Source organism: Dreissena polymorpha, chromosome 4 (genome assembly GCF_020536995.1).
Source record: "Dreissena polymorpha isolate Duluth1 chromosome 4, UMN_Dpol_1.0, whole genome shotgun sequence".
Classification (NCBI taxonomy): domain Eukaryota; kingdom Metazoa; phylum Mollusca; class Bivalvia; order Myida; family Dreissenidae; genus Dreissena; species Dreissena polymorpha.
In genome coordinates, this window is record NC_068358.1 from 17,709,587 (window position 1) to 17,732,870 (window position 23,284).

Here is a 23,284-nt window from a genome sequence, read left to right on the forward strand (position 1 = left end):
CTCCCTTTAAACGAAAAATACCCATAAAAGCGGAAAGGTCGTCCTGTTAGCCTGTGCGGACTGCACAGGCTAATCTCTGACGCACTTTACGCACATGCATTATGCCCAGTTTTTCAGAACGCGACTCATATAATTATGTATGAGAAAAAAGAAGCGATACTAGACCCTTAAGAACATGTCGGAGGATATTTTAATTAAATGTTTATAAAATGAATGTTTTCTCGAAGAACAAGACCAGAACGGTTAATTGTTGGAACAGATTCACACACAAATTCATGTTTTATTTTAACAAGAGACAGTATGTGCGATTTGTCAATTAACCCATTCATGCCTAGCGTCCTGGAAAAAGGACATTGCAAACAGCGTAAACCCAGATGAGACCGCCGCATGATGCGGCGTCTCATCTGGGTCTACGCTGTTTGCTTAAAGGAATTCTGTAAGAATTGTTCTAGATATAGAATAAATTATACCAGACATCCCTAATTTGGAAATAACTTGATCCAATTCAGAAGGATTGGAGAGTCCACGAGGCCATAAATGGGTTAATTATACTTGCTTTCTGCCAGGGGTGAAAAAGTGTCTCTGCTTTTCATTTCCTCAGGTTACCATGTGTCTAAAACCGAAAACATTGTTGAAGATGTCAGTAAATATTCCAGTCTGAAACACATCGTAAAAAATTGTCTTAATTAGTGTGTCAGGACCATTCTCGAAAGGATAAATTTGTATTGAATGATGGGTACTTCCGTGTCCTTAGCGTTTGTGTCCAATAGCTGTAAAAGTGAAGGGGGGAAAAGCACTCAGTGAAATTACAGCATCAATCTTAACATTTAATCTAATATTGAATATTTGGATAGATATATGGTTGAAAGCAAGTGTTCTATCCTCCCCGAAACGATAACATATGTATTACTTTACTATCAAAATCTGATGAATATGTAATTTGTTTTTGAAACACGCATACATTTTTCAAATTAAAGATGAGAAAAAAATCAGAACACCAATATGCATAGAAAAAGAAGCTTTTCGGAACTTAATATTTTTGCCGACCATTCTATTTTTTTTTCAAATATTCCAGATTTTTATTTCTGCTTTTTGTAAAAAACGCAATGACACCTGCCTATTTAAGGATTATTACATACAGGCGAAATAAACACATTATTAATCAATTCTTTTTTCTGTTACATTGCTTTTACCGTAAGGTGCTGGACTATGAACACACGAACATGTTAATTTTCTGAAACGCAGGACTATTCGCTGGACATATTCCTCCGTCAGAAGTGGACGGGATCCTCGACTAAAGTATGGCAACATGTCCGAGCTGGAATGGCTCGAACTGGACAGCAAAATGATGGACAAAGTCTGGGTAAGTTGAAACGATGGCTCATATTTCATAAGCCTCTAGAATATCGTATACAATGTGCAGAATTGTTTTTATTTCACTTGTTATTGCCATGGTATTTAATCATTCATATGTGTTATCATATTAAGTGCATAAACATTATGTTGAAAACTAAATTGAATCATAATCATATTTACTGTATATCAATTTGTACATCTGACAGTCTTACCTAACAAATACAAGTTGTAAGAAAAAACACGTTGCCATAATGAAATATATAGTTCTAACACTTCAAGGAATTTGCGTTAAGAATCTCCGGATTGTTTCTCTAATGGCGGCTGTATCATTTTTTTTTGAAACTCTATAAATGTTAACTTATAAAATTGGAAGACTTTAGGAAAGCACAAACAAACACTTCCACTATGAAATTGTTGTTTAAATAATATGCGAACATCACGGGGACTGACATGTTTTAATGCCAACGATTAAACGAGAGCTTTTATGTAACAAACATTCAAATGTAGAGGGAGGGCGGTTTTTGGAAATCGGCGACTAACTGTAAGAAGTTTTTTTGAAAAGTTAGTCCCCATAGTGAACAATCCGATGTAAAGAACGGTCACATTATTAAATCAATACAACATCTTGGTAACAAGAGCAATTTGCATTACTTTAAATAGGATTTACTGAAAACGGCATACATTTAAATTTAGACGGATGTTATTTCAAATAGCAATGAAGATTATTTTGCATAATTCAGGTACCCGACACGTACTTTCCGAACGAAAAGACAGCGAGCGTTCATACGGTGACCGTTCCCAACAAGATGATGCATCTCTATAAAAATGGCACCGTTCTGTATAGCACAAGGTAGATCTGTTACAACTAATAAGGAATAGTTGTTAATAACGGAAATAAACTCGAATACTTGTAACGTTTAAGTACATATGCTGCATCATAAAAACTTAGTTCGTACTTTATTTTTCTTCATATTATTATCAATCTCAAAGAACACATCAGTTGCATTTCATTATATATGATGCATGTCATTCAATAAAAAGGAACATGTCGAAATACTTATATTAAAACGTACATGTATCTGTATACACAATATTTTTTGATTAAATTAATTATCTTAAAGAAAACATTGTTGCTATGGTGTCTTGTACGTTGTAATTGTAAGGTAACAATTAAGAGAAACTATGCAAAACGTAGGTCAAACAAAAACAAGCGCGTTGTATTATGGCAACTGCCTTTTGTTAAGTTGTATACTCTCAAAAATCGGTTTTCTTGTTCAAGGTTGTCTCTTACACTGAGTTGCTCTATGCAGCTGCAGAAGTATCCCATGGACGTGCAAAAGTGTCCCATCATTCTCTCCAGTTGTAAGTACGACTGCATGTGTAAGTACTTTTGGGTTGAACATGTGCTACATGCTCCATGGTATTTTCATGTTTCAAACTGACATTCAAGGGTTGAGTTTCAGAGGGTCTGTTACTTGGGCGTGCTTTCAAATGTTCTTGACAAAGAGGATCTTTAAAACAAAATATGTTCAAACGTGACAATGCAACTTATGAAATACAAATATGAACTTGCACTATAGTCTCCATGTGTACATGTTATGTGTTTGATCCGATATGTCATTTGTCGATAGTGCTCAGTTTGGTGTCAAATGTGTAAATCATACTACATGCATGAACATGTTGAAAACGTCAAACATTTGTATGATTGATATTGTTTCTTTGTGTTTCTGCATATAATATATTAAAACGACTGTTTTCCTCCAAAGATGCAATTTACAAAGCACTAATCAACCTTATAAATACTTTAGACGCTTACACGACGGAAAACGTCAATTACACGTGGGAAGGACCAAATCCGTTAAAGCTGAACTATGTAGAGATGCCGCAGTTTGACGCCTCTATCGACGATGAGGTAGAGAACAGATGCAACAACAACGGCCATAGTGCGCGCCCTTTCGACTGTAACTACCATTTTGGCGTTTTATTTGTGTGAACAAGATAGTGATTCGTTGTGATATAATATAACAAAACATCTAATTTTATTGAATTATTATTTTTTGTTAATCCTTTGTAGGTTTAACTCGATTGAACACTTACACAAAAAATATATTTGGAAATAATTTACAAATATGTTTTCTCAATAGTTAAGCTTTGAATTTGTTTTCTATTTTATACTAAATACTACAATATCCATTTTGACGAACACTATTAGACCGTAAATATACGAATGAAATAACATGAATTCAATAATCATTGTACTGGTCCTACAAATCAAAACTAATTGATATTAATGTCATTACAGGTCGATCACATCTGTCCAGTCTGGCAAATAAATAATACCATTACCGCAATGCTGTCGTAAAGGCCGATTGATAACGAACGAAACAAATGTTCACTCATTCACATTGTATTGTTTCGTTGATTTAATTAATACAAAAGCAAAAATATGTCAACGGTATAAGTCATAAAAATCGTCCAGCTTCGATGAGCATTCAGTAATTTAATAACACGATTTCAAGTTGTTCCGCTTCAATTTCTTGACACACAATATCACCACCATCCAACTAAACTTTACAAACAACGGGTCACGGGCTCTTTTGCAGACGAGTTTGCCTGTATCACAGGCTTCATCAAACTACGCCGGAAGGTTGGCTACTATATCGTGCAGGTGTTCGTTCCCAGCGTCCTTATCGTGGTTGTCTCCTGGGTCTCATTCTGGGTTGATCACGATGCCGTTCCGGCGCGCATCTCCCTCGGGGTTCTCACTGTCCTCACCATGACAACGCAGAGTTCCGGCGCGCGCCAATCTCTGCCGCAAGTTTCGTATGTCAAGGTCTGTACGTTCAAGTGAAAAAAAATCACATATCGAAATTTGATAGGAAATGTCGTGTAACGCCGGGGATTAAATATGTCAGTAACTCCGAGAAATCGGACATGAACTGTTACTTAAGTTCTATAGAGTGGCATGTGATAAACGCTCATTTATATACCTGGATGTCAATGTGAGCCCCGTTTACTTTTCATTGAACTAATAATTATCGAAGCAGGAATAATATTATGGCACATGATAATAAAATCATATTTAAACAATCAAGAACTACGGAAGACCATTCATCCGATTGCCAAATAAAGTATACAATTGTGTATGCATTATTTCTGCTTGTTTCATGAATGTACTTTTTCTGGTCTGTTTAGGCGATAGATACATGGATGTCTACATGTTTGCTGTTCGTGTTTGCGGCCCTCATCGAATATTCTTACGTGAACGTCGTTGCACGGCGACGTCACAGACCCGACCCCGACAGACCAGTTGAACAACAACCGGTAGCTAAACAATTTAAAGAAAATATCAATGAGCGTGAATGGGTTATGTGTATACAATTTTGACTATGAGTTATATAATGAGTTAAAAATGGAACAACCAGATTGAATGAAAACAAAACAGGATAGCTTTGAAATAAAATAATTTTATTACTTTAATCATCCGACTATTGATGTACAAAGGAATAAATTCAGATCAATAATGCAATAGCATGCGGAATAAGCATAGGTACATTGTAAACAATCGTAGCATAAAACAGTTTAAGCAAAAAAAGAAACGATAGTATGATGACTTTACATACTGTTTCGGGTTTATCGCTTGATTTAAGGACAAATGTAACATCGTGACTATGTACATGAACCAATGACGGCATATGTAACATGGGGCAGGGAATATAGTCTTAAAACTTGATATTTAACGGCATATTGTGCATAATGACGGTGTTCGGCCAAATACAAACTGGTAATATTAAGGCAATAGAACACAGGAACAGCCGGCAAGCGTGATATATTGACCGTTTGGGCCCTCGACCAATAACGACACAGGTTACATGGATATGGCAGTTGTACAACGACGACTATGGGAAGGACAGTAAACTGTTTTAATTTTATGCTTTCCTATTGTTTATAGAGAAATATCAGTTTATTAAAACTGATATTTCACTGTTTTAAACACTGAAAATTAACAGTACAAATTATCGATAATTTTCATTGTTTGACGGGAACTATTTTTAAATACTTTTGGTTTCCCGATTTTGACCCCCAATCAATGACGGAAATTACCATGGGAAACCACTCTGCATTTAATGTTTATAAAAAATACTGATAATCTTCCATTGAACACACACATAAACTAACCTTTCTGGGCGCCAAACGAGGAATCATATTGTTCGGAATGGCAAAAATACCCAACTAATTGTGCGTAAACATAAAATGAAAAAGGTGTTGGATTTGGTGAAATATCGATGTTATTTTACTCGTGATTATTAAAAAATAGTTTTCACGAAGGGCACATCATTGTCTATGATCGCTATTGAATTTAAATTGACAAATGATCGGAAAGACCGCCAGAGGGCACATAACACGGTACGAGTTATAGATCAATGAAGGCAAAGTTAACATGAGGATATTTCCATGTGATTGTGCGCCTGATCAATGACGGAAAAAGTGGCATACGAAAGTGGACTTAGATTTAGAGCTTGGCAAATGACGACACGGGTAGCTTAAGGAAGGACATTTGAGATGGATTGAGCAAATTGACCAATGCCACAAAGGTAACATCGAACAATGTACATGAATTAAGCAATTTATCAATGACAGCAAATATAATATAGGACTGTACTTAGGGATAAAGAACCTGATCAATAAAGTAAAAGGTAACATAAGATGGATTGGCCATTGACGCAAAAGGTAACATCTGGAAAATATTCTTGGATGAAAAATATGACCAATGGCAAAAAATGTACCATGCGGATAGAGTCATGGATTAAGCCCTTGTTCAATAAAGGTTAATGTAATCAGCTATCTGTACATTGATACGGCATTTGACCCACGACTGCAAATGTTACATAGGACAGTGTAAAGTGGTTAAGAACTTGACCAATAACGACAATTTTATCATTATGACAAAAATGATAAAGCATCTATCCAAAGATTGTATTTGTTACAAGAAGAACGTGCCGCAGGTTACACATATATACACTATGTCGGTAAAAGAAACGTGTACCCTATTTAACATCATCAACTTTATAATAAGATAAATATGGACTTAGCTATGATTAATATATTAGTATGCGTTAATAATGTTTAATTAATTTCAGTTAACTGCAGACTCGAAATGTTCAACGGTGAGTCGTTAGTCAAGTTGTTAACTAATTTGTCTTAATGCTTAAATAAGACACATGGTGGAGTATTGACGTTTGGCTGCTATTGAGCACAATCATTATAATATATTTTATTACGACCGTCCGATCTTCATCAAACATCATGACATTTTTACTAAATAGCTAAGCCGAGTTTGATAGTTATACAAATTGCCCGCTGATTTTGCGTTATTGCCTACTATTTAACTGAATCTGGATTTTTAATTGATGTTAGCTCTTTTCTGAACTGAGTTTATCTAACTTGATGTTTTTAAGAAGATTAAATCCGACCTTGGTAAAACAAACCTGTCTTAAAACCCTCGTTGATTTGTAAACAAATATACGCTTTGTTATAGTTTTCAAATGAGTTGTAAATTATTATTCACTATAAAACATTGAATTATATAATTTCAGAACGGTAGCGGACGAAGCGCAAAAGTTCCACCGAACGACCCTAAGAACGCGAGCAACATCGCAGCGCGTCGCGTTGATAAACTGTCAAGGATGCTCTTTCCGTTGGCGTTCTTCATTTTCAACGTCATCTTCTGGGTGTACTATATCTTAATACCGAATCCTACCTGAGCGGGTTTCCATGGTTACTGGGCACATATTGACCAGTTGCAACTTCACGAATTATGTTTTTAGTGGATAATTATCATCTATTGTTTCTTTCTTAAACAATAACCTTATATTGCAAAAATGGAATTAGTTCACTTGAAATTCTTTAGCAAGAATTTTAAGAAGACAGAAAAAATGAGAAAAGGACGATTTTGCAACTGGTCAATTCCGCACAATATGAAGTCTTCATATGTTGCAAATATTCACAATATTTAGATTTCTAGCCGTATAGTTGTCGTATGGTGATTGTTAATGAAACAAGAATGTATGCATCGAACATGGATGCCTCCTGACAGCATTTAAAAACAACAATTAACAAAAGGACAATAACATCAATGACCAGAGCCCTAAAGAGAATGATCGAATATAAATCTGTTTTAACCCATTTATGCCAAGCGACCTAAAAAAGGACATTGCAAACAGCATAGACCCAGATGAGACGCCGCATAATGCGGCGTCTCATATGGGTCTGCGCTGTTTGCTTGAAAGGAATTTCTTTAAGAAATATTCTAAAAATAGAAATAAATATACTTGACATCCCTAATTTTGGAAATAAATTGATCCAATATAGAAGGATGGGAGAGTCAACTAGGCATAAATGGGTTAAACTCCGCATCATATTTATCCTTATTCGCAGGAAGTATGGTGACAATCCGAAGAACAGGTTGAGTAAGGGGGCGAAATACAAAGTGTGCAGACTAAATGACAAAGTGACATAGTGGCACAATAATAGAAAGTGATATGCATTATTCGGGGGAAATTTGATTAATAAAGAGATATTTGTTTAACTTTACAATTATTAATATAGTTATAACACCGTTGATAATTGTTAATATCTGCTGCCATTAAATAAGTGAGTATTTGCACAATTCACCAGATAGACAAGCCCATAACTTGCAACAAACTTTCTAATGACATTTACGTGTTTACTACATTCTTTTTTAACACTTGTATAAAATGTTGATACATGCTATGCAGAACTACGTCGACTCGGGCCAAGCTTTTAACTATTATGTATAATGTATATATATAAAGACAAATTCATTGATTTGATCAAGTTTCTGTGACATTGTAACACTCGTCACATACGTGTAGCATGTCACTTAAAACTTGCACACGTTCTGCAAAAACAATAAGGTTTATTTTTGCCAGTGGTATATTTGATTTTTTTTTCAATGGGTCAAGAGTAGTCTATAGTCAAGCAAACGAACTGCCTGTTGTCTGTACGAATCTTTATGTCGTACCGTAAATTAAAATACTTTGTGGGACAATGAAATAACATGTAAACAGATGGTAAAGCGCATGTTTGAGTTGGTAAGTTGTGTTTGTTCTATGCTACACATATATGTACTCTTAAATAAAGCACTCGTAAACTCTAGACTAAACAAGATTATCATACGATTATAGATATGCGATATGTATACCATATTCTCCGTATGTTTTTATGTTGACCAAAAATGTCGCTGGCTAGTCCATAGGTTTTCAAAACGGACAAATTATGCATACTTTAGCGGTTTTAGAATGCGCTGTTTTAAACATTTTTTACGTTGAAGTATTCCCGTGATCACGGCGATTGATTATCTTTTTATCACAAGGAACTATTATCAAATACTCTTTAATTAATATAAAAACATACGAAGAATACACATGTCAAAATCATATTTATCGCCCTTGTCTGATAAGCCCATACTACACATGCAATGAACGCAACAATAACACTGTATATCGACGGCCATCACATTTATCTACTAAAAACTATAACATATGCTTGCATGTTTTCAATGTAAATGCCTTAAACAAAGAAAGTTCCAGAACAATGAGACGATTTTTTTTACTTGCAAACCGTTTAAAAATACGGCAATGCGAATTTTTGTTACATAATTTTCAGAAATTATTACCAAACAAAATTATCTAGTTAAATACCATTCTTGTTATTACAATTTGTAATATTGATAAATTGAAAAATAAAAGACTTCGTGATTATAACTTTAACGATTAAAACTTGTTTTAGCATTATTAAATAACAATCTTGATTTTTATCAGCCGTAACGAATCGACATGGTTCAGATATTTGTTCATTACCAGTTGTAAAACAAAATGGATCGGATAAAATCCCATCATGGTGCACTGTGTATGGAAACGACGTTATTATTTCTGTAGTTTTAGTCTGGTTTAAGTAGACAGACTCACTATGTTAACAAAAAAGTGTTTGCATAATTTTAATTATATTAAATGAAAACTAAGATCATCGACATCGACTAGTCATAATATGAACTAGAGTAAATTGAGCGTTAATTTTAGTCCAGTTGAACAATGTATTCATTGTATACAAATATATCATACCATAAATTAAAGATCGCAGTGGCGTAATGGATGAGGTGTCTAGCGATCGGAGGGCACGGGTTCGTTCCCCACATTGTGATCATGTTTTAGTCTATAGAAAGACCAAGTATTTGTTCTAGTCCCAGGAAACGGACTCGACAGCGTTTCAAATAAACCTCAGGCTTAATATGAAATCGAGCTAAATTGAATAGGTTTTAAACTATACTTAATTATTTTGGACAAGAATTACAATTTGCTTTTGTAATTTTAATAGATGTATTTGTAAAATATTTTAGGTAGTGGACGGCCACATGATATTTATATCATGCATAAGTCCTTTGGTCCTCTTGGTGGTTCAAATGAACATGATGATATTGAAAACATTCTTCGTTTTTTAATCACAGATGTCAATCGGAAATTGATTTTTTAAGAAAAACTGACTGTGTTATTATCGATGAATAGTCAATAATAATATCCATCAATCTGCTTAAGTTAGAGGCCGTCTAGATATCAGTACACGTAACAAAGCGTCTGGTTGGCCATTAAACGCTTTGTCTATGCCTTTTTCGGACGGTTTTAGGTACCGTCTTTAAAAAAAACACGGGTTTCCAATATATATCCAATTACAATGTACAACCTTGTATCTATTATTCTAGCTTGGAGAAATGCCGTCTAAGTTCTCATTCGTGCACGAGACATTAGGTTATGGTTGCAATAAAACGATTTGTATGGCTTATTTAGGACGGATTTTGAATGTTTTATTATTGACCAACAAACGATTTCTCCATTATAACGACTTGAAGAACTTAATATAATAAAGTACTCTGACTAGCTAAAATTCCAAAATGTATGTTTCTATTTCTTGACGCTTTTAGATACTATTTCTGAAAAGCAAGACCTTTCCGCGTTAATCACATATGACACTTTGTTGACCATGTGAGAGTCTTTCCGACTATGGCTATGCGACTGAAGTACTATTGATAATAAACACTATTTCTAAGTGACATGTCTCCACATTAGTATATGTACACGTGAAAAGGTGTCATGTAAGATATAAACGTTTTTTGATGCCTATATCTGAAGAGTTTTCCTGTATACTTACATCTTATTCACATGCGTCTACTTGTAATGGTGTCAGGCTGGTTATGAAACGTTTTTTTTAAACACTGGTTTGAACAAGTTTAGTTATCCATTTCTGACAAATGACGGACACGAGTTATACCGTATATCGACCAATGTCGTATTGGAGACGTGGGTACTATTTTTCAACCTAATTAGGTGACCCGACATCTTATGTATTATTCGTGGACGTGACAGTGGAGCTATTAGCAAAACATTATTTCTGCTGGAATTTATTTATCCATTTACCAACAAGAGTTTTCTTTTGCTACTAATTTCTCGCTGGGGACCTACAACTGTCTATCAACCTGTAGCGTAATTACACATTGTTCGTTGATATCACACAGTAATAACCAAAGTTCATTTCTGTTTTCATCGTGATTTATTTCTGTTGAATATATTCTAACACAACACAACGTTTCCAAAATGTTTGTCAAATACAAGATACATGCGAAGCCCGCAATGAGCCCATCCCGCGAAAGCCAGCAATAATGCGACTTGTATGTTCGGCCGTTTAAGTAAGACTGTCATAAATATAGATATAAACAACGAAAGCTTTGATAATTGTTATGTGTACAATTCTGATTGGCTGTGTAACGTCACGTGTCTATATGTACAATTCTGATTGGCCGTTTGTTAAGTCACGTGTCTGCAACCTAAATATACGTATGCAACGGACACCTAACGAATACATACGGAAATGACCGAAGATTGACACATACGGTAAGCAAATATTCGTGTCCGGTAATTATAACCCGAGGCTAATGATTTGTTGATCCAGATGGCTGCCTATTTAAGATTGTATGAAATGTGGTACAAATTTCGATCATTATATAAATCCAACAATGCCCCAAATGTGCGTTTTGTGTGCGTTATGTTACAAACCAAACAAAGAAACACGCCGTCCAAATGATATTTGTTAATTCGTATTTCTGATAAACGTTTTTCTAAAGGCTTACTCTTATTCTTTGTACAGCTCTTACATTAATTTGAGTTCTGAGCAAAAGAAGAAGTTACAGGAAATTTGACACGATGCCCTGGTGTTGAAATAACATCGATCAGACTTTTGCTTGTATAGGAAACGAACATTAAATTTTAGCAGGATTATCATTCGCGAAAAGACCAAGAGAAATCATTCACTGTGATTTTGGTTTAAGGGTGGATCCCTCAGTGTCGCATAGATTTACTTGCGTCATCCCAGGGAAAATAGTTTTGACTCATGGTACACCGTGCTTCCCCGATAGGCGGCCCGCAGTTTACACACATGTCGATGGTCTCCAAACAAGTTTTAATTTTAAAATTATGTAGCTTGAAATATCATTGTCTATTTTTTGCAGAAACCCTGCCTATAATAATGGCCAAACTCCTGGCAGTTAAACGAACGGACCGGCTATTACGCTTCACACTAAATCCAAAACTGGAGCGAACAATCCATACCAACGATTGCAATATGCCAATAAATTTAAACACTCAAGGGAAACCTTGCGGGGGCGGTTTAGCTAGGTCCAGTTGTTCCACTCTAAAGATATTAGATTAGTAGTTGTTAGCGACGACCGCCGAATGCTGTAGTTCTTCTAATTTAACGAAAAGCGAGAAATTCTGGAGAGGCGTACTAGCCGAACACTTTGCTGGAGAATACACTTTAACTTCATAGCACTAATGCTAATTTGATGGTCGTTACTAGCATTAAGTAACGCCCCTAGAAAAGGAGAGATATTTGAATATTTGAACTTCAGTTTTGTTTTTATGTTTTGTTTTTTGACATTTTGTGTTCACCCGATAAAATAACTTATTAAATGATTTACTTTTTTACAGCATATAGTTTATGACAATTATCAAATGCCATGAACCTGTTCTTTCATCAACACGCTCAAGGTGCTTAACTTTACGCTTTAAGTTCAGTGTTGGTATAGTCTCCGTTTAGTCTACAAGCAGTATGTTAGTAGCCCTTGTTATAATTTAAAATGTGTATAAATATCCCCAAATTGTATTCCTTAAAGCAATGACTAGCATAACTATGTTTACCAGACAAACTTGTGATAACTTTTGATTTTATTGTTGTGTTTTTTTCTTTTTAATGTTTCAAACATAAGTTAAGAGTATTGTTTGTATATCACAAGTTTATCACACTTTGAATTTACTAATTAAACTTCTCTAAATATACTGTAACTGTATAAATTAACGTGTATTTGTAGCTAAATTATTAACAGATATTTACGTAATGTGTAACAACTATTGGATAAATTCTTAATACTGTCTTTGTTGTTTTAATTTATTGATGTGATCTTTGGCCGATTAAACTGCAACGCCGCTGAACAATTGAAATCTTAAACCTTAAATTGAAATGTACTCAAAGTTTCGAATGTGAAATCAATAAACTAGCAAATTGCTTAAACGTTACATTTGCGCACAGCGCGAAACACAAACTTTACGTGTTATATGCATGCAGAGGTAAGTAACGAGTAGCTTGGCTTATTTAAGGTATATGGCATAGTTATTGCTTCCATGTTTAACAATATACATTACAACGTTTATATTCTAAAGTGTTTTAACCACAATGCATAGATTGTTTGCAGTTAATAAAACATACAAATACAACGCACGAGTCGTTGTGCAAAAGTATGCACTCGAATTGGATAGGGCAAAATATAACCCCTTATGAAGGTCGTATTAGACTTAGGTGCAAAACGCATAAACATCACGATGCACGGTGACCATCCCCACTTTCTATAATATCACGTTAATGCACTATTATGTCTTTGGACGATATAAATTCTATCAACAATTTTGACCAGCTTTACGAAAAAACAATACATAGTTCAATTCAATGTAAAATTATCTGTACACAAATAAAAACATTGTTATAGCTTACACATCAGCACAGCTCAGCTAATGAACACACAGTAATAGAAAATTCGGTGGCGTTTAGTGCGAAAAATTGTGACCTTGTGTCCACATGGCTATCATTTTCGTGAAGTGATTCTAAAATTGCCTCATATGTAACAGTTCAGACACGAGATCGGCTAAAACGAACATGTGCATGTATAGACAAGAGCATTGATAAACACGGTTAACTTTGCTGTTAGCTGAGTAAGAGTTGATGACTTTTTACATTTTTTAAAGGCAATTCAGAAATATGTTTATGCCTTTTCTAACCAACAGTATTTTTACCCAAGATATTAAACAACCATCCAATATATGCTTATGCGAAAAAAACGCCGATTTTAAACCTGTAATTTCTTGAAGCTTAAACGTAAACAGGGTAGCTATGTAGATATTTAAGATTTGATCGTAATTAAAGTGACATTCTGACAGATTTACATTACTTGCATGACATATTTACTACTTTAAGCTCGTTTTTTTCATATATTGTGTTTGGCTCTGTTAACAACCTAAAACTATAAATAATGTGTACCGGTATCCATATATGATCATCGTCAAGTAATTGTCTCGCGCTGTAGGTGTTTTTTTCGAATATATCAATCCGATTTTTATTGTGTCCAAAGTAAGATATAGTTGTATTAACCCCAGCGGATAAGTTAACGTTCTCTGAGCGGAACATACGTTTTAACAAGTGTAAACATGTCGTTATATGAACGTTTAGGTCCATAGTCCTTTAAAACTATTAGTTGATTATTTTGGCCACTGAAAATGGTCGATGACAGTTACAAAAGCTAATGAAAACGCTTAATTGGATAATTGGACACGTGCACGTGACGAATTGAGACGCCGCGTGACTATATCACAGTAATAGGTACTTGTGTAATCATTATGTAAGTGCTCATCAATACTCTGGGAATTCTATAAGTTGGGACTTTTTTGATACTCAAATTTGGTCGTTCTTCGTAACCATGCAAATACAATCGCTTCATGCTTTAAGAGGTCGTGAAGCTTCCTATTGCGTTCGTCTTTGAATACAACATTTTACATTTCATAAAGATCTCTCAACCCAGAGTTATCTGCACTTTTAAACAAATGATAGTACATTATAAATAACGCTTTTAAATTCAGTTCCCTTTTGAAGTCGCTTGATTTACCGACATTTGAGTTTCTATAGAACTGCGAGATAAGCTGTTACGCTTTAGTGCATATAAATTAGAAATACGTTTAAACTTTACAACAGATCTTCTAAAAGGCAGCAATAATGCCCGTGCGTTTCATTTTTACGAACACGGAATATTTGTTTGTATAATCAGTTTTATATTAAACGTCGCGATGTTGCACATTTCAATATACTTTTATAAACAAATCTGGAAAGTTAAAAATCGCATTAAAGACAATAACAAATTGATAACAAATTGATGCGACTTTCGCCTGATTTGTCAAAAATAAAAAGAAAGAATAAACAGAAAAGAATAAAGTGTACACAATATATATATATGAGCAACCCTATAATCTTTTCGTATGCAATAAACGAAGTTCAGTCCCCATAATTACCGGTATTTTTTATGTACTATCAAAGAAGACAGAGGGAACATATTCAGCCCAATGCTCCATAGGTGATGCCATTTATGTGTTTGTTATAACTAAGTTTTGTATATGCTGGAAATAGTGAAAATAGTGTCGTGTGTGTTTGGTTTGGTTTTGTCGTATATGAGTTTTGAAATATAGCAAAAGACGGAAAAAATCAATAATATAGTCGTCGACTTTAGGACGTCGTAAAGGTGTCAAAACCCATTCGAAACTGGGACCTTTGATATCAAGATAACGCGCTTCCACACAGCCATTTCGGCTTTATAACTATTTAAAACGCAACGTTATTTATAAACCGAATTTCCAAATAATCGATAATTTTACCAATCTCGATGGATGTTAATTCAAAAACGTTCTACAATTTCAATATCGGAGTATTATCCGTCTATCATCACCACCGGAAATAGATGACCTGCGAAGCGAGAATATACAAAACAACCGAGGTAGTGCTCGTGAAAAGAGTAAGTTATACCATTTTTATCGCGAACGTTTTCCAAAAACTGTGTGACAAATTAATAGTGGACATATCAAACTTTTATCGGAAGTAGTTAGAGTTCTTTATTAAGACACTCGAGTGTTTAAATAGATCAATAATCAGCTACCTGGTACCGAAAGTTATGTCCATTGGGACATCTTTTTACTTTTGTCTAAGTAAAGTATACTAATTTTGCCGAATTTTGCAATGGTGTGCAAATAGAATTATATAAACTATCGGGTTTTAAAAGCTTCAGCCCAAAAATCTAGATAGTATGCAAATATGGCTAAACTATAAACTTCGTTGTGTACGGCGAATAGCACCTGATGTGTACGGCGTATAGCAAACTACAATTAAATTGTGTACGGCAAATAGTTTTGAGTTTGGTAACCCACAATGCAGAAGAAGGGGACTCCTGAACGGGATTATTTTTTATCGGTGACATTAACCCCTATTTGAGTATGTGTGTGTCCTAATTGGGTGCAATTCGTCTATTTTGAAACAAGTGGAAATGCATAAACAAATGAAACACATTAAAATGATCATATTAATGGGGCTCCGTTTGACTGACATGTGCACATAGATGCAAGACACATGTGTATACAAACAAACTGACGTTAACAAAAAAGCCTCATTCAAAAACGGTTGAATTTCCACGCTCGTTTGGAGAAAAAATGACGTTTCATTCATTCTTCAATCATCGATTAATAGCAGGAAGTTTGTCATTGCAATTTAATTTAATAAATAAATAAATTTAACTTAAAAAAGCAACGTTTAATTTCATAATTCCTGGGATAATAATGACATATTTATTCATTCTTAAATCTTTATTCGAGGATAGACTGCTTGGCGTTGCAATATTATCAATGCGTCTTTGTTGCTGGCTAATGCACGTGCTCCCCAATGAATTGCACGCAAATCGACTTAAGCGTAACCATTGCGAAAAACAACGTGGTTTTCTTGGTGCATTTGATTTTCCAATTGGTATATAAAAAAAGAAATGCTTAAAACAAAAATGGATAGTTTACAATTTTATGTTCAAAAATTAAAAATTCGAATTTTAGAAATTCATTTGTTCTGCCTTAAAATTCACCTATTTTCCGTGATCAAGATATAATCAATTTAAAGGCTAATTGATTACTAAGTACGTACCTTGGTTGGACATTGGCGAGTACTCTTAAATTTGGGTCGGGTAGTTGTTTTCAAAATTGACGTTACGTCAGTTTAAACATTTAAATTGCCAAACATCAGGTTAAATAGTATACTATTATTTTCTTAATTATGCCCCCTTTGAAGAAGAGCGGGATATTGTTATGCTGGTTGAAGGTCGGTCTGTCGGTCGGTCGGTCGGTCTGTCTGTGTGTATAGAAACATAATAGCATTTATTACAGGAAAAAGATGTCCACATGCATGTGCTATTACTGCCCCGAGAAATATGCTTCAAGAATATGATACTGCATCTAATAAACTGTCATGAAGATGATGAAATACGTGTCAGAAAAGTTGATGGACATCAGATGCGGAAAATTAAATTCAAAGCTATACCAGATCTTTGTCGGGAGCAGGAAAGAACAATAACAATTGATGAGATCAAAGGCTACATTCATATTTCAAGAGCTAATGTGATACCCAATTAAGAAACGTGTCAGGTTACACGAGATTAGCAGTGTTGATGACCAATATGACCCTCTCTCCAACGTTGCTTTAGGTCAGGAATTTATGGAAGAGTCCAATCGAACAAATGAATCCGGTTGTCGTGATAATACTAACGAATGCACTGCGTGGATGCAATCTTCAAGGTCAGAAACATGCTGCTTTGCAGGGCAGGAGTGCTTGTTCGTGTTCCAGGTGTATGCCATCTGCATCGTTTCAAGTGTTTATTATAGTTCGACTTGTCAGTGGAGTAATACCCACACTGACAAGAATGCACTGCGTGGATTCTCTCTTCAAGGCCAGAAACATCCAGCGACTCATCCATTTCTTAAATAGGAAGACAAACTAATAAGGAAAGGTGTATAAAATGCCTTTATTGAAGTGGCTTTATCACTCAAAAGTGTCTATCCTTAATTCACGCTTTTCACTATAACTCATGATAATGTCCACATGTTGTTTTCATTTGCATTGCATATATACCTTTCTCGCACTCTAAATACCACAACAAGCATAGACTTATAATACGATCATCGACTCAATAATTTTATCAAACACGTGTATTTAAGATCCCTGGGTTTAAGGGTAGACCGTATTCAAAATTCGGTTTGCAGTGGCATATACTTCATTCTGGTTTCTCCTCTTAAGCATAACTCGATATTGTGGATGGATTCTATTTTAAAAAGCGAAACAAGTATAACGTGTTCCCGCAGTGTATGTTTGGATCATAAATAAGAAAGAGTTTTCGCCTGAAAATGATATTTGCAACCACTAAACAAATAGCAGCATAGGCGTGGTAAAATGGGTTAAACATTCAAATGAATTAACATTCAATGGAATGTTTGTACTTTACTATTTATTTGAGTATAATCAGTTATCAGACAAGTGTTAAAATGCCAATACGCTGCAACTATTCGCCATACACGACTTTAACTATTCGCCGTACACGACTTTTGCCTAAAACAACTATTCGCCGTACAATACAGTTATGTCATTTTAATTGATTTCCACGAACAATAATCAACCCAAGAAGGTAAATAGCGTTCAGATGGTATATATTGCCTATAAAAATAGGAAATCAACTACATACACGATGACAAACCATGCAATCATAAAAAAAAGCTGTTTCTTGGAGAAGTACCAATTTCAAACCGGTACCAAGCAGTCATAAATTTGTGTAAATAACGCTTCATCAATACAAATTGCAATATAGATACACATTTTTAAACATATTAATCTGTCTGTAAGATGCTTAACACGCAATGGTTATCCAGGAGCGAGTAATTATTAGATTGTTTAGGTAAATACACTGCTCTCCATGGTTGTTTTGTTTATTCTCGCTTTGATGGTCATCTATTTCCGGTGGTGATGATAGACGGTGATTATTTCGGTTTTAAAATTGCAAACGTTGTACCTTAATAGAAGGGGTATCGGTAGAAGATCTCAATAAATATAGACTTATATCACGTTTACCTACTATATCTAAAATATTTGAAAAGCATATAGCTAAACAATTGCATATATATCTAGAATCTACAGGTCTATTAAACACAACTCGCAAATATCATTCTTGTCAAACAGCATTGATTAATATAGTTGATTCATGGTTTAAACACATTGATAATGGGAATCTGGTAGGTACAATTTTCTTCGATTTTAAAGAAGCATTTGACCATAGGGTTCTTTTACACAAATTAAACCATCATCATTTTAATGATAGGTCGCGCGACCTATTTTCTTCATATCTCCGCAATCGATTTCAGTATATCAAAGCAGAAAACACTACTTGTAAAAGCATCAAGCTGGTGTTCCCCAAGGATCTATTTTAGGACCTCTTCTTTTTCTTATATACGTTAATGATCTTTCGTTTAATTTTACATGTAATTCTGCATTGTATGCTGATGATACAACATTGCATACTGAGGGCACAAATATTCAAACAGTTCAAAATCGGTTACAGACAAATCTTTCGATTGAAAATGAATGGTGCCAAACTAATATCATTATTATTAATCCACTAAAAACTACTTGTATGGTATTAGTGTCGAAACGGAAAGTTAAAAAAATAACAAATCTAAAACTTAAATTTTCAGATACTGAGATCAAAACAGTAAATTGTCAAAAAAATTACTTATATTGACAATACTCTATCTTGGAAACTACACATTTACAGAGTTTGTTAAAAGATGACGTCTCCAATGTTTCTTCTGCAAAAAAATAAAACCATTTTTTAACCCTTGAAATGCGTAAGCTCTTCTATAATGGTTATATCTAACCTATATTCAACTACGCAAGCGTTACCTGGAGTTCAGCGGCCAAATCGGAAATAAATAGAATAGTCAAAATACAAAAGCGTCGTGGGGCACATATTTTAAATATAAAGTGCAATTCAAAGATCGTTCACTTTGTATCTCTCTTATCTGTCTGTCTGTCTTTTCTAAAATACGCATATGATTTACAAGTAAATCAGTACAAAAATAGTAATCAAATGAATTCAATGAAATGAACGTATGACTGTTCCTAAAATCTTGTCACAGCAAATCTTTGCTTACAATCGATACATAAAAATAATCTTAATTTATGGTGCGTTATTTTAATTTCGTCATTAATATGCATTAATTCCATTTAATGGCAGTTAAGTATACCAGACACATAAATCAAACTGTTTTCAGACTACTGTACACCACGGAGCGTATATTACAGGAGTTAAATTGAGTCCCGGGGGGGATAACTTCCTATATACGGGTATATAGGGGTGTGCCGATTTTTTGGGATGTATTTTTCGACTAAAATTATAGATATGGGTATGGTTTTGAGCATCTAAGTATAGATATGGGTATTGGAATCAGAAATTTGCTTGTATATAAATGCATATAGATTTGAAAGTATCAGTATCAAAATGGGTATGATAAATGTCATTCTTGTATATAAATGGGTATCAATCAGTAGCGAGAATTTTGAAAGATGCAGAATCTTGACTGTTTTTATCTGTTGCTTGATCGACCAAGATGATACTGTGACGTCGGCGTTTATGCAAATTAGGCGTAATTTTCCCGACAGTTCATACACCAATGAAATGCAGAAAAATGCTTTTCAATTCTTGTATAACCGACTTTACGCTACATGTGTACAAGGAATTATACTCTGCCATTGTGACATCTTGGATGATATTGTTTTGTAGAAAATTTTAATTATGTGTGGAATCATGAAATCGTTATCAGAGGCTTTGAAAGTAAATTAGTAAATTAAGAAAACATATTTAATTTCCGGCCATACTTAAATAGAGGATTTTATTGAAAGTTGAAAAGATATTTACATGGAGATTTCTATTACGCAAATCACGCAAAAACAAGAAAACAAAGTCAAATTGTCATTTTTGTGGGACAATATAGTACTGAAATGGGTCCAGTTTATCAAAATTCTTGTATTGTAATGTAATCATCCGATTTTATTGCTTTATACGTTATCTTGATGCTTAATAATTCCTCTTTCAAACAAATATAACTTTTAGTATATTTCCGTTGTTATAAATGGATTGATAACGCGTTAAAAACAAAAAATTAACATTTGATGTTTTACCCCCGCGCGTTTAACCGTGTCGTAACTTAGTCACGTGACCGGTTGCTATCGATTAGCGTACATCGAAGCGCCGAGGTTATACATTTTGATGTACCTACTAACGTCTTTTTTAAATTATACTTTCATTTCTCGGCCGATTTTGCCAAATTATATATCATTAGGAAGATTACGTGTCGTAGTTTTCAGATATATAAATATATATGAAGTTTTTTTTCTGATTTGGGCAGCCCGGCGAGTTATAACTTTAACTTTTGCAAATATCATACCTGTTTAGAATCTAGATTTACGGTTAACATGTTCGAACTTTATACCGATTTGTAGCGTTTATATTTGGAGTTCACGTGACTTAGTTACGACAAGATATTTGCCGATACGGTCCCGTTTCATATCCGTCTCATCTAGAGTCCGTGTGTACACGCATCAAACAAAAGGTGTAATCCGAAACGTAAAAAAACACAGCGATTAGACCTCAAACGGGTTAAACATATCTTCGGTTCTGCTCGGCGGGTTATACATTAAAAAGGAATTTCGGGTCAGATTATGACAGGATTTTAATAAGTTTTACCAAACAAAACACATCGAATTACGTATTTTCTTTGCGTATTACATATTTGACTGTTCGCTAAGTCAACATATAGACGGCCAATAATATTAGAACTAAACACACATGCAGTATTATCAATCGAAATTATCATATTGTTGAACATGCACGTTAATATCGAATGTGTTACTTTAATCGCACTACATCTGTGTACATTAACATTAAAATATGCATGGACTATTTGTTTTAATATAACACGGGTTGATCGGACACAATAATTTTAAGGAATGTGTTTTTATGTGCGTGGTTTAAGTGACAATTATTGCTTGAAAGTCATGACAGTCATTGGGATACATGGATGAATGCACGTTTACCTAGACAAAGCCTTAATCAATTGTTTGTTTTTACTAGCCAGGCCGACAAAAAGTGTTGTAATGACCCTTATCTTGTTGTGGTGTTCCAGTTTGAGACTTCAAACATGTGTGCTACATTTTATAGTATTTCAAAATTAGCATTTTCATAATGAAATAATAAAGAATCATAAAAAATAATAACGTGTTGGTGATAACATCCCGAATTATTTCACGACTTTTCGAAATATCGCAAACATGCATTAAAAAACCATCCACGATGTATAACAAATCCTTTGTCGGATTTAACAATTCAGTATATATATTACAAATCCTTTCGCGATGTACATTACGAATCATGCAAATATGTCCATTACAAATCGTCGCATAATGTATATAGAAAATTATTCCATGACGTATATTAAAAATCCTAACAGGATGTATATTAAAAAATATTTCGCGAATGTTGCAAATCAGGATGTTTATTACGAATCATTGCACTGCGTATAACTAGTTATATTAACGCATGTGTTATAATAAATTATTTATTTCGCTGCAATTGACCAGTAAGCTCAAATACATTCTACGGGGTTGGGAGTCCTATTGTTAAAAGTTTTTTTAAGGTTTTACTCATTTGGATTCAAATCGAAACAATAGATTATTTGATCAAAGAAAATGTATGCAATATATATGTTCTTTTTACACTGACGATATGAAAGCACTACTTACGTTTCTGTCTTTAAACAAACAAAGTAGGACATGATTCGCCATTATAGATTTAACTGTTTGTCATTGTTTTCAAATTCCGAATCTTCAACTGTAAATAACGAAATGCGAAATGTTTTGTTACCATTTTGTACATGTATGAAAAGTAATCAAATAATGTAAATTATTTTAATAAAATGTCTTATTGCTCCACTAAGAGAAGTAAGAGAGCTTATGTTACAGTGGTGTGTTTGTTGAACTCACGATTTCATAATTGGTATTCATACTGATCCTAGTGTGTTCTTTTCGTGATTGGAGTGTATTACCAACGCCTAACCTTTGCGGGAAGTCGTATCCTATCAATGTCAAAGTACTTTGTCAAAGGCTACAATATGCAATCGGCAAACAACCTAATCTACTATCCCACGAGAATAGTGTCGAGCAGAAAAATATGTTGCCTTCAATGAGTTTGTTTACGCAACATGTGGTAGATATTTTAAGAGACGTTCTTTGATGGCTTGTTGATTTTGTCTTGCGATGATTATGCAGAGGTTAAGTGGAATACAAATAGATTTGCAAAATGTGCGAAATATTAAGCTTTTAACTCTCAGCCTGTTTTCATTGTACATGAAAAGAACTGCAATATCATCATTTTATCAGCTCGCATTAAGACGTTGAAGATTTGTGTACCTCAGATTTGTTTTCAAAGGAAAATAAAGACACATTATCAGGCAAATAAATGTTTTCATGTTCTTTTCACCTTCGCATTGATTCATTTCTATTGAAACTGTCAATCGTATGAGCCTAACGACCGGGAGGTCACAGGTTCGATCCCCACCGAGGGAGCGTTCTTTAGATCTCCCCCATAGACACCAAGTACTGGTTCTAGGCCCAGGAAACGGACTCGAGAGCG

The 23,284-nt window shown here is 34.4% G+C and overlaps 1 pseudogene; it reads left to right on the forward strand.

The window, feature by feature from the left end:
* LOC127878256 (glycine receptor subunit alpha-3-like) overlaps positions 1-7,161 on the forward strand; it is a 9,555-nt pseudogene extending 2,394 nt beyond the window's left edge.
* Positions 7,162-23,284: the final 16,123 nt, after the last annotated feature.